This window comes from Macaca mulatta, chromosome 3 (genome assembly GCF_049350105.2).
Source record: "Macaca mulatta isolate MMU2019108-1 chromosome 3, T2T-MMU8v2.0, whole genome shotgun sequence".
In the NCBI taxonomy this organism is placed as follows: Eukaryota; Metazoa; Chordata; class Mammalia; order Primates; family Cercopithecidae; genus Macaca; species Macaca mulatta.
In genome coordinates this window covers 170,918,946-170,928,474 of record NC_133408.1, presented here as the reverse complement: position 1 = coordinate 170,928,474, position 9,529 = coordinate 170,918,946, and the positions used below count along the sequence as shown (strand labels likewise).

At 41.7% G+C, this 9,529-nt stretch overlaps 1 protein-coding gene across 5 annotated transcripts in view; it reads right to left on the bottom strand.

Annotated features, from left to right (window-relative positions):
* The window catches only part of MKLN1 (muskelin 1), a 389,751-nt gene that overhangs the window by 280,041 nt on the left and 100,181 nt on the right, over positions 1–9,529 (bottom strand). The gene's annotated exons all lie outside the window — the stretch shown is intronic.

Genomic DNA, 9,529 nt, shown 5'->3' with positions numbered 1-9,529 from the left:
CAGAGAAGTAACAGCTGGGTAACTCTGAGCAAGTCCTTAACCTCTCTGGCCTGCAGTTTCCTTTTCCTCATCCATAAAATTCAGACAATAGTAGTTCTTAGCTCACAGGGTTGTTGTAAGGATTAAATGAATTAATATTTAAAAATACTTAGAGGCCAGGCGCAGTGACCTGTAATCCCAGCACTTTGGGAGGCTGAGGCGGGCAGATCACTGGAGGTCAGGAGTTCAAGACCACCCTAGCCAACATAGTGAAACCCCATCTAAAAAACTACTACTGTAGTTTTAGTACTACCGTACTAAAAAACTACAGAAATTAGCCGGGCATGGTGGTGCATGCCTGTAGTCCCAGCTACTCAAGAGGCTAAGGTAGGAAAATTGCTTGAATCCGGGAGGCGGAGGTTGCAGTGAGCCGAGATCACACCACCACACTTCAGCCTGAGCGACAGAGCAACATTCCATCTCAAAATAAATAAATAAATAAAATAAAAGCACTTAGAACAGTGTCTGTCACACAACAGGAACTATTTAAGTGTTATGTTTAAAAAGTGGCAAGAGGCCGGGCATGGTGACTCATGCCTGTAATCCCAGCACATTGGGAGGCTAAGGTGGGTGGATCACCTGAGGTCAGGAGCTCAAGATCAGCCTGGTCAACATGGTGAAACCCCGCCTCTACTAAAAATACCAAAAAAATAAAAAATAAAAAAAATAAAAATTAGCCAGGCATGATGGCACATATCTGTAATCCCAGCTACTCAGGAGGCTGAGGCAGAAGAATCATCCAAACCAGAAGGCAGAGGTTGCAGTGAGCTGAGATCATGCCACTGCACTCCAGCCTGGGTGACAGAGCCAGACTCTGGTCTTCCAAAAAAAAAAAAAAGGTGGCATGATCAAATCTCCGGGCTGGAGACCTCAGTTGGTTCCATGATTCACCCAGTGTCCTAAGGAGGTCTTCCGTCGGCTCTGTTCTGCACTTACCCTCTCAGCATACTGGCATGAGGAGGTTGGAAGATGCCTGGACAGCTTTCTCCACCAGCACTAGGCAGGGACCCCTTCTCTACGCTGCGTCTTGGCCATGTGCATGCCCAGGGCCATGGCCAAGCCAGAACCAACAATGGAGAGCTCCACCCAGGGCTTGGACCAGAAATGGGCATCCCTCAATTCAAGCCCCGCAGGTCCTTTCCAGGCTCCATGGCTGTACTGTCACCAAATGTTGCACCTCAACCTGTCCATCATGAGTGCTGTGCACCAAGCCAGGGTTACAGAACACAAGGAAAAGCTATACTTGAGAAAGGTAGGAAGAGGTTTGCTGCAAATCACTGATATGGGGCAGATGGATTCACACAGGAGAAAAGGTATACAAGTTTACTTCATATGTATGAAACTGCTCACACAGGGTTGACAAGAATTGCATGCCAGGTTCTGGACGGAAATATAGGTATTTATAAGCATTAATATAATAAAATAGATTACATAATATGTTATATAATATCATTAATTAAATATAAGCATTAATCAGGCTGCACTTTGGCCCACTTCCTTGCTGCTAAAAGTCACTAGATACTGAAGATTTGTATCCTCTCTGTTTCTCTAGATGGGATCTCTGATGTTAGAATCAATCATAAGGCTTTTGTTTAAGGATTGCTTAAAATGTTTTTTAGACCCCTAATTCTAACCAATTTGAAGACCCCCCACAGAGGAAGAGGATCAGTATGAGCGAATAGCTGCTTCATCTCCCTGTCCCATGATATCACTCTACACTCTTCTACCAACTGAAGACCTCCACACTGGCCCACTCCAAAACCCTTAACAACCCTAGCTCCAAATTCCTCCTGGAGATGGGTTTGAGTTTTTCTCCCATCTCCTTGTTCAGTGACCCTGTGATTAAACCTCTTTCTCTGCTCCAATCGGGTGTCTCGGTATATTGACTTGCTGTGGGCATTGGGCAACAAACCTATTATGGTTACGTGTATACAAGGGAGCCTTCAGAATGAAGACCCAGCTTCCCAATGAGATACAAAAGCTTTGATACCATCTTGAGGCTACAGAAAAAAAAAACGGAGGCTTGGATCTTTGTACAGCAGGTTATGGGAGTGAGGAGAAGGAGAATTCTGTTGAGGGGCAATAAATGATTACTGGGGAAAATGATAGGATGGACACTAGAAATTAACTTGTAAATAGTTTTCATTGCAATAATAAATGAGTCTGAAAGACAGGTATTATCTTGTGAAAGGGTCTGTTCATGTGTGGTTACATTCTTGGTCTTCCAAAGAGGGAAAGAAAACGATTGTTCTGCTTGGTAAGACCGATCTCAGGCAGATAAAGGAAATTCTTTGGTAGAGATGGGGGAGTGAGGGGGGAAGGTCGGAAGATCAAAGAGACCTTGAGGATTCTTCAGTGTGGCATGTCAGTGGGCCATATTGTGGGGTGTTGGTTTCTGAGCCCCACCATAGAGAAACTAGCAGGTGGCAGGAAGAAGGAAGGATCACGTAAGAGGAAACCAAACACACAAGGAAAAAAGTAAAAAGCTGAAGTAAGTATAAGGAAACTTTTTTTGTCTCTCTATTTTTGGCCAAGTGAAAAAAACAAACACAAGAGAATAAACCCAGCGACTAGAATCAGACACAGCCAGTGGAGGGAGGGAACAAAGGCGAGCTGCAGAACTGCAAATCCATGCTAATTAGCTCACCCTTCCTCCTGTGCTGGGCTGCACCCAGGGCCCGAGAGCCATTTGTACCATGGCCTAATAATGATTTCATTTCACAGACTTCCTCCCACTTTTTTTTTTTTCTTACAAAGTCCATCACAATTCTGTTTTGGGAAGTAGAAACAGCATCTATCTTTAGACAAGTTAAATGCCAAAAGAACTCAGATAAGCATATCTGAGAAGTAAAGAATAGTTGGTGTGACCAGGACAAATCTCAAATCACAAATATTCGAAATTCTTCTTTGTGCCTTGGAGAGAGAAGTGCCTTTGTTTGCTGAATTGGCTCACAGAACCACTTGGCCTTTGTCCTGTTGTGTAGGACACAGGACGGGGAGCAGAAGCCAAAGGGAGGCAAAATATTTGTCAAGTGCCTACTATGATATCAGGCATTCTGCAAGATGTTAGAAATGCCTCTGCCCTCTGGATGCTAACACTTTTTTAAAAACATTTTTAAAATTGTGGTAAAAATACCCACAAGATAAAATTTGCCATCTTAACCACTTTTAAGTCTACTGTGCCTTTGTGTTAAGAGTGTACACATTGTTGGACCAGCAATCTCCGAAATTTTCCATCTTGCAAAACTGAAGGTTTGTACCCATTAAACAACTCTCATTTCTCCCTCCTCCCCCAGCTTCTGGCAACCACCATTCTACTTTCTGTTCCTAAGAATTGACCATTCTAGATACCTCACATGAGTGTAATCACACTCATAAATTAGTCTCATAAATAAGTCTGAAAGACAGGCATTATCTTGTGAAAGGGTCTGTTCATCTGTGGTTACATTCTTGGTCTTCCGGAGAGGGGAAGAAAATGATTGTTCTCCTTGGTAAGACTGATCCCAGACAGATAAAGGAGCTTCAATTTCTTTGGTAGAGATGGGGAGTGAGGAGGAAGGTCGGAAGGTCAGAGAGATCTTGAGGTATTTGTCTTGTTGTGACTGGCTTATTTCACTCAGCATCATGTTCTCAAGGTTCATCCATGTTGTAGCCTGTGTCAGAATTTCCTTCCTTTTTAAGACCGAATAATAATCCATTGTATGCACATATCACATTTTATTTATCCACTGGAAACCACCTTTACAAAAATTATGACAGTGAAGGAAATCTAGCATAACTAACTACATCTTGCTTTTAACCTCACAGGCTAACTTGCTCATTCCAAGCTAATTATGGGAGGAATTTAGTTCATAGTTTAACTTCAAAACAAAGATGATGACACTTCCTTCCTGAACTCACCCCCTCTACTTGCTCAGGAACCAAAACCACTTTCGTATAACGAACATAAGTCCATAAGGTTAGAATGGTGACGGGGTCTGAATACTGCTAAGATATACACATAGTTAAACTCTAACCAGTCATTGTTTTATAACTTGCCTTTAAAAACTACTTACTACTCAGAAGCCATGTAGCGAATGGTAACGAGATTTATAACTTTCCCTATTGTCCCTATAGATAACATCATTATTGTAAAACCTAAGAATGGTATTTGAGATATTTTTCAGACCTTATATTCCATATGGACCGACTAGCACCACCCAGACCCGTAACCTGCACCCGAGAACTGACTCAGTGCAAGAAAACACCTTCAAGCCCCTATGATTTCATCCCAGCCCAACCAATCAGCATTCCCCATTCCCTAACCCCTGCCTGCCAAACTATCCTTGAAAAACCCTAGTCCTTACATTCTTGGGGAGGTGGATTTGAGAATTATCTTCTGTCCTTCCACTTGGCTGGCCCCGCACTTATTAAACTCTTTGCTGCAAAACCTGCTTTTTTGCATTGGCTTTTCTGGGCAGCAGGCAAGAAGGACCCGGCTGGGCGATTACACATTCACCTGTCATTGGACACTTAGTTTGCTTCCGCCTCTTGGCTATTGTGCATAGTGCTGCAATGAACACAGGGGTACAAGTGTTTCTTCAAACCAACACTCTTTCAAGGAGCCTATCCCATCATATTTTGTTTTGTTTTGTTTTTTTGAGACAGAGTTTCACTCTTGTCGTCCAGGCTGGAGTGCCATGGCGCAATCTTGGCTCACTGCAACATCTGCCTCTCAAGTTCAAGCAGCTCGCCTGCCTCAGCCTCCCGAGTAGTTCGGATTACAGATGCCCACCACCACACCCGGTTAATTTTTGTATTTTTAGTAGAGACAAGGTTTTGCCATGTTGGCCAGGCTGGTCTCGAACTCCTGACTTCAGGTGATCTGACTGCCTCAGCCTCCCAAAGTGTAGGGATTACAGACGCGAGCCACTGTGCCCAAGCTGTCCCATCATATTTGGATGATTTATTTGCCCATCAATTGGCTCAGCTAGATTTTTAGTTGCACAGGGATCTGTTTTATTTATCTTTGTGTCCCCACTTCCTGTACAGTGTGAGCACGTGGTAGGAACTCAATACATATTTGTATTTGTTGAACAAAATAATTTATTTTTACATGTCTTAGTCGCTACTGTTGCAGCTGGCTGTTTTACATATTTTAATAAATAAGTTTTACAATTTTAATGAATGCTATTTTGATTATATTTATATACTAAGCTAGTTTATATAAAGGGATTCATATAAAAAATATCTAAATCTCAATCAAAATTCACTTTCTAGATGAAATGCCATTGACAATTCCTTCCCACTTATTTTGCTTAAAATCAACTATTGTGGCTCTTATTCCTGTCTTTTTATCCTCTCATTTTCTCAAGTCATGGTACTGCATAGATCCTGAGGGCACTCAATAGGGGGTCTCCTCAGTTCATGGGACCTCTTGTTGAATAAAGCCAGGTACGGGCCCAGAGTTTGGTTTGCTCAGCTGAAAATCTTTGTTTGAGTTATTTTCTGTGAAGAGCCACAGGATGAAAAAGGCACAGCCTTATCATTGGAGGAACTCACAGTCCTGTGGCTATCTGGCTAGTAAGAGGCCTCCATTATTTCGGGTGCAGAAAATAGTATTTACCTCCATTCCCCATTCCCCAGGTGACAAACACAGACACAAATATAGTGTTTACCAAGCATAAGGACCTGAAAGATACTGTAGAAATTCTGTAGCATTGTGTTTGGTGATAATTACTACATGAAGTATCGGCAGTAGTAGAAGCTAGTTCTGTAATCCTTTACAAAATAGACATTGGAATTATGATTTCTGGTCAAGGTAGCATTGTTGAACCTTTGAGGCACTCGCTCAGCTCTAAGCACAAAGCAATGATTACTAAAATATAAAAGAGAAAAATTAAAAGACACAGTTTTCTCCAAATAAAACTTTTTTTTTTTTTCTTTTGAGACAGAGACTCACTCTGTTGCCCAGGCTGAGTGCAGTGGCATGATCTCGGCTCACTGCAACCTCCGCCTCCCAGTTTCAAGCGATTCTCCTGCCTCAGCCTCCCGAGTAGCTGGGATAACAGAAGTACGCCACCACGCCGGGCCAATTTATTGTATTTTTAGTAGAGTTGGAGTTTTGCCATGTTGGCCGGGCTAGGCTTGAACACCTGACCTCAGGTGATGTGCCTGCCTCAGCATCCCAAAGTGCTGGGATTACAGGTGTGAGCCACTGCGCCTGGCCCAAATATAAACTTTTCTTTGGACCAGAAATGCAAAGCAATAAATGGGGTTAAAAACATGGGCCGGTTGAGTTCCAGGTCTGAAAGGAGGCAGAGGATGCTAGAATGGGGCTTCTAGACCCCTTAGAGGGGACTAAAAGTGACCTGCATGGAGTGAGGGGAGTGGGTTGTAAGCTAGGTTCACTGCTTGAACCTATGGGCTAGACTGAGAGCCCCTATCCCAGCCAAACAAACTGGCTTGTTAGAGAGGTTAAATAAGCTGACCACATGTGGTAATAGGCTTTACATGAAGGAATGATAGGGCAGGAAGAAATGACACAAGACAGGAAATTGGATCAAGCAACTACAGGCCTCCATGACTGAGTCCATGGTATCTCCATCACCACAGCAGAGAAAAAGAAAAGACTAACTCTCCTTCTTTGGATAATGTAATCGTTTATGAAGAATATCAAACAGACTGTCTGAAAATAAAATCAGAATTAAAAAGACAACTCAGGCTGGGCTCAGTGGCTCACATTTGTAATCCTAGAACTTTGGAAGGCTGAGGTGGGAGGATTGCTTGAGCCCAGGAGTTAAAGACCAGCCTGGGCAAGATGGCAAGACTCCCAGATAATCTAAAAATTAGCAGGGTGTGGTGATGTTTGTCTGTAGTCCCAGCTATTCAGGAGGCTGAGACAGAAGGATCCCTTGAGCCAGAAATTTGAGGCTGCAGTGAGTTATTTTGGTGCCACTGCATTCCAGCCTGGGCAATAGCCTGAGATCCTGTCTAAAAAAACAACAATTGTTTGGGCATGGTGGCTCACGCCTGTAATCCCAGCACTTTGGGAGGCTGAGGTGTGTGGATCACTTATGGTTAGGAGTTCGTGACCAGTCTGACTAACATGATGAAACTCCATCTCTACTAAAAAACCCCAAAATTTAGCTAGGTGTGGTGGTGCATTCCTGTAATCCCAGCTACTTGAGGGGGGCTGAGGCAGGAGAATCGCTTGAACCCAGGAGGCGGAGGTTGCAGTGAGTTGAGATCATGTCACTGCACTCCAGCCGGGACAACAAAGCAAAACTCTGTCTTGTATGTTGATTGGTATAAGATCAACATACAAAATTCCACTGTAACCCGACATCTCAGTATTTATCACATACAACATTTACTAGCAAACAAAAGATACCACACTTAATAGCAATATAGTGTCTAGGAATAAATGTAACATGTATATTTGTATATAAAATATTCTTATGGAAAACATTGGAGAAGATTTGAATAAATGTAAACATATGCCTTATTCATGAGTTAGAATATTCATTATCATAAAGATGTCAGTTCTCCCAAAGTTAATATTTAATTTTTAAATATTTAATATTTAATTTCAATGCAAACCCAATTAAAAAAATCCCAACCTGATTATGGAACATGGCATAGTGATTACAAAGTCCAGGTAGAAAACTAAAGAGTCAAAAATTACATGCCTTTGGTAGAAAGTAACAATATACAACTTAAAGTGGCTTAAGCAATAAGAGGTTTATTATTTCAGATTACAGGCTGTCCAGTGATAGGTGACCCCAATATTGGTTACTTCAACAGCACAGCAGCATCATGGGGACCTGGGACCTTTTCATCTTTCTGTTTAGCTAATCTCTGTTTGCTGGTTTCCAGCTTGTCCCCTCAGAGTGACAAGATGGCTGCCACAGTACCAGCCATCATATTTTTCTCCAACTTTGTACAAACATAGGAAGGGCAAGTCTTTTTCTCATGTACCTTTTTCAGTGTGAGGAAAACTTACCCACCCCATCCCAACCCCACTCTAGCACAATTCCACTTGGGTCTCATTGCCAAGACATGCAACACAAGCCCATGCCCAAACCAATCCTAATGGAATGGGATTACTATGACAGGCTTAGACTATGCACCGCGGCAGAGGGCCCATGAATACTTGAAAATAATTGAGGTTAGAAAGGAGAAAGAGGGCTGGGCTCAGTGGCTCATGCCTGTAATCCTAGCACTTTGGGAGGCTGAGGCAGGTGGACCACCTGAGGTCAGGAGTTCAAGACCAGCCTGACCAACATGGTGACACCCCATCTCAACGAAAAATACAAACATTGGCTGGGTGTGGTGGTGGACACCTGCAATCCCAGCTACTTGGGAGGCTGGGGCAGGAGAATCGCTTGAACCCAGGAGGTGGAGGTTGCAGTGAGCCAAGATCATGCCACTGCACTCCAGCCTAGGCAACAAGAGCGAAACTCCGTCTCAAAAAAAAAAAAAAAAAAAAAAAAAAAAAAAAAGGAGAAAGAAATAATATTTGTTGGTCAGATAACCAACCATAATAGCCAAGGCAATTTTGAAAATGAATAAATCAAGGGGTTTGCCCTACAAAGTATGAAAATTTAAAACCAGAAGTCGCATAGCAATTCAGTCATGAAAAGATGAACTATTTAATAAATATGTGTTGGAATAATTATATACATATTTCCTATTTCACGTCACAATAAGTTTAAGTTGGTTTAAAGACCTAAACACGAACAGTAAAACTTTATATTTCCAGAAAAAAATACAAGAGATTATGTTTACACCCTTGGGGTAGGGAAGAACTTATTAAATAGAGCATAAAGGTATAAAACATGAAGGAAAATATGGATACATTTTACTACTTTAAAAAAGAGATTATCAACAAAAAGAAAGCTCAGACTGAGAGGAGATACTTTGCTAGGCATAAAACCATCCAAGTATTAGTATTCAAAAATCACAAAGAACTCATACGAAGCAATAAACAACTATTTCATACCCATAAATTGGCAAAATTTTTTAAATTCTGAAAATGCCAAAAATTAGCAAAATGTGGAGAAACAGAACTTTTGGAAAGCAAAATGGTACCAGATATTAATACAAATCCTAAGACTTGTAGTTCCTTCCTTAGGTAAATTGTCTAGATTCATGGTTTTCAACCAAGGGTGATTTTGCCCCCCGAGGGAATATTTGGTAATATTTGAAGATATTTTTGGCTGTTAGAGATGAGGAATGCTGCTCAACATCCTTCCTACAGCAAAGAATTATCTAGTCCAAAATGTCAATAATACAAGGTTGACAGACTCTGGCCTAGAAAAACTCACATGGTGTGCACCAGAAGACCAGTATTTAAATGTTAATTGTAGCATTGCTTGTTATAGCAAACACCACTGACAACAAACTAAAAACAACCTTCACATCCTTAAGGCAAGAGGAAGGATAAGTAACCTATATTCAAGCGAGAGAATAATGTACAGAAATTACAAATAATGGCTTAGTTCTTTGG